Source organism: Opisthocomus hoazin, chromosome 1 (assembly GCF_030867145.1).
Source record: "Opisthocomus hoazin isolate bOpiHoa1 chromosome 1, bOpiHoa1.hap1, whole genome shotgun sequence".
NCBI classification, from domain to species: Eukaryota; Metazoa; Chordata; class Aves; order Opisthocomiformes; family Opisthocomidae; genus Opisthocomus; species Opisthocomus hoazin.
The window spans coordinates 52772697-52781040 of NC_134414.1; the positions used below are offsets into that span (position 1 = coordinate 52772697).

At 42.9% G+C, this 8344-nt stretch overlaps 1 long non-coding RNA gene across 2 annotated transcripts; it reads left to right on the top strand.

The window, feature by feature from the left end:
- Positions 1 to 2260: 2260 nt before the first annotated feature.
- Positions 2261 to 3697, top strand: LOC142362986 (uncharacterized). Of its 2 annotated transcripts, XR_012765420.1 has the most exons (4): positions 2261 to 2340; positions 2470 to 2694; positions 2832 to 2945; positions 3055 to 3697. It is a non-coding gene; the product is annotated as an uncharacterized LOC142362986 (long non-coding RNA). The 2 variants fall into 2 exon arrangements; XR_012765418.1 differs by having other exon boundaries at positions 2832 to 3697.
- Positions 3698 to 8344: the final 4647 nt, after the last annotated feature.

Sequence of the window (8344 nt, forward strand, 5' to 3'; positions counted from 1 at the left end):
GTTTTGGCTCCAGTGCACTCGCACCATGTGGGTTTTTGCTTTGAGTTTTAGGTTTGAATGGACCGAGTACTTCAAAGCAAGACTCTAAATCAGGAAAATGCACTGAATTTCATATGCTTTCCACTCAAAACCATACCTTGGCCCAGATTCCCTCACAATGGAGCCCAGCCTCACTTGAAACTTGGCCCACATTTGTTGAAAGCATTTATAAATCCCATCAAAACTGGCCTGAGTTTCAAGTTTGTAATAAAATCCAAACCCAAGAGTTCTGCTTGGCTTCAAATGTCTCTCTGTTCTAGTAATTTCCACTTGTTTCCGTTAAAAAGAAAAAAAAACAGTACAATTTGTGCTGATTTCTGCCTGTTGCACTGGTAAACCTGGAATAACTCCATTAACTCATCAAGGTTGTTTCAGATTCGCACCAGGGTAAGTGTGAGCAGGTTGTGCGGAGGTTTTATTAAGATAAAGGTGGGAAGCTGGGTATGCGTCAAGGCCAAAATTCCAAAGCGAAATGCATGTCTTCCTGCTGAAGTTAACAAAAGGTAACTGCAGCCCATAGGCTTTCTTGAGTATAAGAGAATCCTTCTGGCTTTGAATGGGGCACTCGAAGTGCCTCAGCACGGTGCTATGCCAAGGGGCAATGTCTGCCTCGCCGAGCCCAGGCTGCGGCAGCTCCACCATGCTTCCGCCCCACTCCCTCCTGCCCTTTCTGCCAACACTGGCCTCTGCGCGGTGACCGGGTGAGCAGGCTTGGGACTATCGTTTTTTTCCAGCCACGTCCAAGCTTGCCACCAAGAAAGACTTGAATGTTGACTAAGAAGATGGATCAGGAACATGCAGCTGCAGACACCAGCATGGCTGGAAGCACTGGAGCCTGGATTTAGAGTGGCTTAAACTGCCACGAAACCACCCCCGGGCTTGCAGAAGCAGGATTGCATAAATACTAAAGCCCCTGAGTTCATCAGAGTCTCCTATCTTGCTGTACATTGCAGATCTGCCAGTGCAGAATCTATCACACCACATGAATGACATCACTGACACACCTATTGCCTGATCCGCCACCGGATGATATTTTCTGAGGAAAGCCTGCCACCATGAAACAAAAAAAGCATGCAACTATCGTGCACAGCAAACCCAGCCACCAAACCATAGCAGGGGGCTATCCCACAGACAGATCTTAGACAGAACAAGAGAGAGAGCGTCGCAAAATCCACACAGAGACTTCATGGTTGCAACCTGATTTCAGACTGGAAGTGCTGAGGCATTGTGGGGGATGTAATGCGGCAGGTAAAACCCAATGGAAGACAGAGTGTTGCTCTGGACGCTCTTAGAATGCTTATTTCCCTTTCTCACTCCCTCCGTCACAAGTCCTCAGGAGAACTTGCCATGACCCTGTGGTGTTACTACAAGTAGGGGCCAGGCTCGCAGCACTCTGCCTCACGAAACCAGTCCCTTCAGCTCTGTTTTTCACCCTCTCCTTTTTACTGGGGAGGAAAGGGAGCTAACTGAGCTAGGGACTGGGGAACATTCATCGCACATTGTGTTTGCATCCTTTTTAACATGCGCGTTGTATTTGCATCCTTTTTAAATGAACCTGTTCCAAAAGACAGGCTGTCTCTGCCTGCCCCGCACCCTTTTCCACCTCACCCTTCGTTACACCAGAACGATAAATGCGTCGATAAATAGCCCACAGCTTCGAACGGTGCCTTCTGATCATGACAGAAATATTTCCTATCACTGGAAGGACTCTTCAGTGGCTCCTGCCGTTTGCCCCCGTGCTTCCTCTCCGGCCGGTGACAGTCCAGAAGCAGCTCTGAGCAGCTCCGTCCCATGTCCCACCCGGGGCTACTCTCCCCCCTCCCTTCCCTGACTCTTTTTCCCCTGGAAAAATGCCGAGGGCTGGAAAACGGCTACCTGAGGCCCTGAGCCGTGAAAAGATGTGGTTGGAGTACAGGGAAAACAAAGTGAACGCCCTGAGAAGGCAGCCCCCCTCTTCCCCCGCCCCGGGCCCACCAGAAGAGGCCGGAGCGGGAGCCGGCAGCCGGGCCACAGGCCTGTTTGATTGCCTAAGCCCGGTGGCCAGACAATGGGACCAGAAAGAATGGCTGCTTCCTTCCTTCCTGTCGAGTGTTCTGCCTGAGTGAGCAAATTCAATAGCGCTCCGCTTCGCAGCAACACCAGGCTCTCTCGCACAGGCGAAAATCAACAAAGAGCCATTCTCGGGCATTTCCAACTGCACCTAAGCCAAGGCGCTGAGCTGTGGAGCCATCCGGCGCAGGGGAGGGGAGGGGGGCACAGACGTCGCCCCAGGGTGTGCGGCCAGGCACAGTAAACATCCAGGTTATTGTTTATGGCGAATGACTGCCTTATTAGTTTTTTTTTTTTTTATATGTCAGGCAGCGGGCGATTTGGCTCCCCATCCCACCCAGGGCCCTGCCACTTATTTTGTTTTCTGTTGTTTTTTTTAAGTGCTCCTGCTGAATTCGCTGCTTTAAACCCCTCCATACAGGCTGGTTGAAGGGTGCTATGAGGTATTCAGGCATAACTAAACTCGAATAAGGTGACACAAGAGTTGCTGCGTGCAAAACATAAGTCTGCTGCTTTCTTCAGATTCAAATGTTCACGAATTTAAATCACAGGTCGACAGTGAGAATAAAATATGTGTCAATCAAGGAAAATATCTGAAAAAAGCAGGTAAGCAGATGACCAAGACTGTGCTCAGGTGGGTATAAACTAAAACGTTGTTCCCTCTAAAATCTGTAAATAAGAAGGTAAGATAATAATTATGGATTGTGGATTTTATTGGTATCAGGATCTTTTCTGTCTTCCAGATCCCACTCTTTAGTTCAGCGCTGTGCCAGACTAAGAAGGAATATCGTGTCGCTAAAAAGACAAGAACCCGGGATGCACATGCCCAGAGCCGCCAGTCAGAAATCACATTTTTTGTAAGCTCTGAGTTTCTAGATCTTCAGGGCCCCTGAAGAAGGCTCAGTCCATGCATCTTTCCCTGTGCAGAAATAAAGAACGTGCTCGGTTTCCCTGCTGTCTCTGCAGCGCAGTTTGTACATCGCTTCACAGCGTGACGATTAGCCCCGCGGGATTCCCGTGCATCTGCAGTGAGGCATCTCCTCTTGTTGTACGAGCATGGCACAGGACGTGGCTGTACCAAGGGACGTATTCTTGTGAACATCTGGGTTTGTTGATTCAGCGTGTGTGGGAAGAGGAACGGGGAAGCGCAGAAAGTATCTCAAAAAAGAAAAGCTTATACGGGATCTTTGGAGTGATCTCTCTCTCTCTTTCTCCTAAAAAAGCTAGATTTTTGCTTTCTGTCTTTGAAATGAGGAAAGTAAGATTTTGCACTTGCCTGCTGCATCTGTTTTCTCAAGCAAAGACCTGTTTGTTTTTCCCATTGTGTCTGAACCTTATTTGAAACAGACCACTGAGCCAAGTTACATCAAGCCTGTTTCTTTTCTACTTCTGAACTATGACAGATTATCCTAACCCATCTGCAGGCATGATTAAAAATATGAAAATCATTTTTACTTTTCTTTTGAACTGCCTTTGATATAGTATTTGCTGTCATATAATCTATAGAGTTTTAACATCTGGTAATGTAAAATGGTATGTTATTGCAGCTGAAGAAAGAACCATTTAGATATTTTTATAGCGAGTTTTTTGTGGCATCCAAGATTGCAATTGTGGCTTCAGTTTACAATAAACTTGTGGTGGTACAGTTATAACTAAATTATTCATTTTTATGCATCGGAACAGAGTCTATAACCCAGAGGAAAAAAAAATCCCAGCACAGAGGATCTTTATTAAGATACACATACTGCTTACATGATTACGATAAGTGATGTTCAAATATGTCATCACCTAATCTTAGGAAACTAGCTCAGACAATTTTCTATTAAGCAATAACCTGTAAATGACAAAACAATATTTATTTCAGTCATTGCACAGTGAAGGCTAGATTACTGTAGTTGAAAGATTTTTCTCTTTCTCCAAGAGCATTTGGAAGCAGCAGGTAGAGAAAAATTAACAGTTGAGGTAGGACAGCGGTACAGACGTTCATCTTTTAGAATTTGGCATCAATGAAAATTCATAGAATTTATACACATGGCTGATCCAGTTGTACCCATTAATGTTTACGGTCTGCTTCCCTACAGAAAGATAGTAGCCGCTAACTTAACATGAGGCCCACTCCTGGTTTGGTTTGCTTTGGTTTGTCTTGGTTGTTTCAACCACTGTAAGAAGCTCGTGATATCACCCAGTTGATTTACTGCTAGCAAAAGTAGTAACCTAAGAGGATGTGGTATGCATCCCTACTACTTTTTATCCAAATTCGGGCAGTTTCCCTAAGGAAGCATTATATTAATTCTTGTCCTGTGGAAAAGAATTTGCAACTGAGGGAGAAGAAACTGATTTGGATCAAAGAACACCACTACCAGCCTGTACTCTGATTGTCCAAAATCTGGTATTTGTAAGAATTATGTTTATGCTGTTCCTTATTTGACATCCTCTGGAAGTGACGTGCAGGTACCGTCCCCACTTTCTTCAGCCAGAAGTACGTAGTCAGAAGAATGCAGCTTCATAAGGAGATTTCAGACTCAAGTTTGAAGATTCCACAAGTTCGGGTATGTCACATTAACTCTGAGGGCAAAATCAAACAAACTATGGGATTCTGGCATCTAGGAAGGTGGTTGTTGGCCATCAGCTGCTCATTATAATGTAATCCCTTTCCTTTTAGCACCTTCTGTTCTTTTAAAATCATCTGCTTTTTTTTTTTTAATCTCCACTGTAATGAGGCTAGAGAGAGGTCAGATGAGTCAGACGTTGGTTAAACCAACAGAACTGAGATAATTTTTGTCAGTTATATAACCTCCCACCTTCATTTTAGTAGCTTGCTCATTCCTCTAGCCGTATCCACTAGGACTTCCTACAGGGTCCTAGGGAAAGTTGAGAAGATAACTATTCAGTGTATTTTACACTATATATTAAATGCTTTCATTAACCCTATGGCATCTGCATTCCTCACAGTCTTCTGACATGTTTATGCTCAGATTGCACCTGTGAGGTAGACAAATACTTTTACTGGTGAGGAGCTGAGGCACGGTCTACACTGCGGTTGGGAAGTGTGGCAGTAGCAAAGACAGGCATGGGAGACTGGTGGTAGCCAGACTAGCTCAGGCACTCGCAGAAGGGTAGACAAAGCAACTTAGGATGCACAAATCTGCCTGGGACCCTCGGCATTTAACCCACATTCAAGCCATGCCATTGGAGTGATTCCCATCTGCAGTTCCCAATTTATAGTAAGTGGTTTGCTGAACCATATAAAACGAAGCTGTCACAATGGTGCTTTTGATTAAAATTTTTATAGGGAGCCACACTGGCCTTTGAAAACAGTGGGGGTTGACAGTGGTCTGCTGGTGCTGCTAAAAAGTTCAGGAATGCTGAACTTTAAGGTTAGGTTGTCTGATTGCAGTGCAAATATATGCTAAGTGACTTGCCCAAGGTCATTTGTATTATGATATCTATAGTAGAGCAGGCACAGAACACTGATTTTCCATAGCTGTGGTTAGAGCTCTAATCTCTGCTATGAAAAGAAAAAATATTTTCTAATCTGACTAGGTATGTTGAATTGTATTTTAGGCAAAGTTTAACTGGAAATACAATATACATGAGGAGGCTAATAAGCATATCAGGAATCTCCATCTTCACGTTTTCCCTGTGTGAACACCAGAATTGAAATAGCAGTTCATTTTAATTTACGCCTTCTGATATTTTTTGTGCAGACTCTAGCCTAGGAATTGAAATGGGTCACACTCATTCTCAGGTGAGAGGAATCACCAACAGGTTTGCACAGAAAGAGTGAATGATCTGATTTGAAACCACTTTCATTTCTGTCCCCAGGAGAAAGTCGCACTGGTTAACTTAAGGTTTAAACTAATTTAGTCAAACTATATTAAAAGGCGGGTGGAGGTCTGTTACGCATATTCAGATTAAACAGAGCTTACAGCAGTTCAGCTGGGTCACTCTTGACAAACTGTGCATGACTTTGTTCTATAGAGACTGCCATGATTAGGGTGCACGTTTCTGTATAACCCCAATGTCAGAGCTGGGAGGAAGCTCTTCTCCTTCAGATTTCCTTGTTGCCGTAGCTCACGAAATTGCCACTCTCTTGCTTTCCACAGACTAATAGATCATGGAGCAGACTGCCCTTCTCGGAGAGCTTAATGGCCTGTCCACATTGCTAATATGCTAATATTGCAAAATGACTTCTGATTACTGTAATTAATATTCAGTCTCTTTTCCAAAACAAGCAGACCTTACAGATTCCAAAGGATTTCCAGTATTTGAGAAATTACAAATATATATACATTGGGGTTTTTTTTAAATGGAAGGGAAGAAAGTCTGTCTTTAGGTGGTTGTATTTTGATTGCGTCTTGCTGAAACAGAATTTGAACATTTAGAATAAGTAATAATTTTGGAAATTGTAGCTGAAGAAAGCAAAATGTAAGAAGAGCAGAAACAGCAGAGGTGTATGGAAGTTCACTCAGGGGATGTAAGAGTCTAGAGTAGCAGCCTTTCTCATACCCAAGAAAGTGCAATCACTAGTGGAAGCCTACACACAGAGAATGAATGACATATAGACTGCAGTACCACTCTGTAAAGTATGACATAAGCTCAGCGAGTAGGGAGACATTAGCGGGCAGGCTCTCTTTCATTTTTTTCTCACAAAATGAATCACGGGCACAGATCTGAAGATCAAATACTTATGTGCTTAATTGTATTATATGCAACTTACACCTGCAAAAGAAAAATGCCCCTTTTGCAAAATCACTTCTTGGGTGTGGAGTTGGGGTGAGAACTACTGTAATGCAACAGTTCATGAAATGGAAAATGACTGCCTACATGCTCTGTTGCATCAGGTGCCTTGCGCAGTTGTCTGGTTTACCGTGCGACAAAGTACGAGACGATATACCCAGCAGCATGGAATGAAAGTGCTCCATATTAGAAAGTGCAAACAACCAAACCATTTTCAAATGTAGGCAGAATCTACAATAAGCAGTAAAACACCCATGCCTCTCACGGCTAATGAGTATTCCCATCTGTAATGGTCTGCCACATCCCTGGTTAATTAGAAACTAAATTACTAACATCTCTAATTATTCATAATGACATTCTTTCACGTCTGTTAAATTAGTTATAAAAATGATTAGCATAAGAAATGCTCAGCTTTGAAATACTAGTCAATAAGTCAAAAAGCCTCTGTTTGCCTGTTTAATCTAATGAAAGGTATTTTATCTCACATGGCATCAAAACGCACAGGGAAAATTAACCCCGTGAAAGTAAATGGTTTTATCAAACAAAGCAGAGCTGGGCTGCACTGCTATCATTTACATGTACAGACCGTTTCCCTTAATAAACATATTTCACAACACTATTCATACTTTGAATAAATTACATAATTTGCAGGGCAATAAGGAAAAAAAAAAGCTTCGCAAAATACATGTCATATTTTAATGTGTTAATAAAATGACGATGCAGCTGTCTCCCAGGCTTTCCAGACACTTGACTAACCTATTTGCTTAAAAGGTGTATAAGAACAGGCAAATTTTCACAGGGTGTCATTTTCCATATAATCAGGAGGGCTTTGTGCTAAATTGTATAAGAAAGCATTCAGGGTTAAAATTCAGCATGACTCTCCCCCAAACAACCCTTCCTGCACCTTCACCCCCACTCCCACTTAAACCCTTTTGGAGGTTCCTGCCCTCCCCTCCCTGTTCTCCTCTTAGAAGCAAACTCATCACCATTAGCACACAAATGCAAAATAACCAGCCTAGGCCTCTTCCCAGGAATACAAATTAGGGGCAGGTAGTTGAAGAGCTTAGAAAGCTGAAATAGCGAAGTTCACAATGAAAAGGATGAATAGATGAGAGACTGAAAGTGGGGTAAAGTGTTCAGCTTTTGTCATTTAAAGTGACGTCTTTAACTCTTTGCCTTCACGAGGCTGCTCTTCACAAAAATAATAATGAATTGCAATTAAGACCTGAACGACAAAAGGGAACTATGTGGGAGGAAAAAAGAAAACAAAAAGAAAAAAAGAAAAAATTATGATGACAAGAAGATTTTTTTTTCCATTCTGCAGCATACAAATATCTGTCAGGAAAGCAAAGAGGATAGTTTTAGAACTGTCATTGTTTAATGTGACAATGGTGGTACTGTAGATAGTGAAACCAGTGATGTCATCAGAGCAGCTGGAGAAAAGTTTGAGATGGCTCATCAGATCTTCTAAATTTATACCCATTCACAAAGCCCCGTAGCTACTTCATGTTCTGTT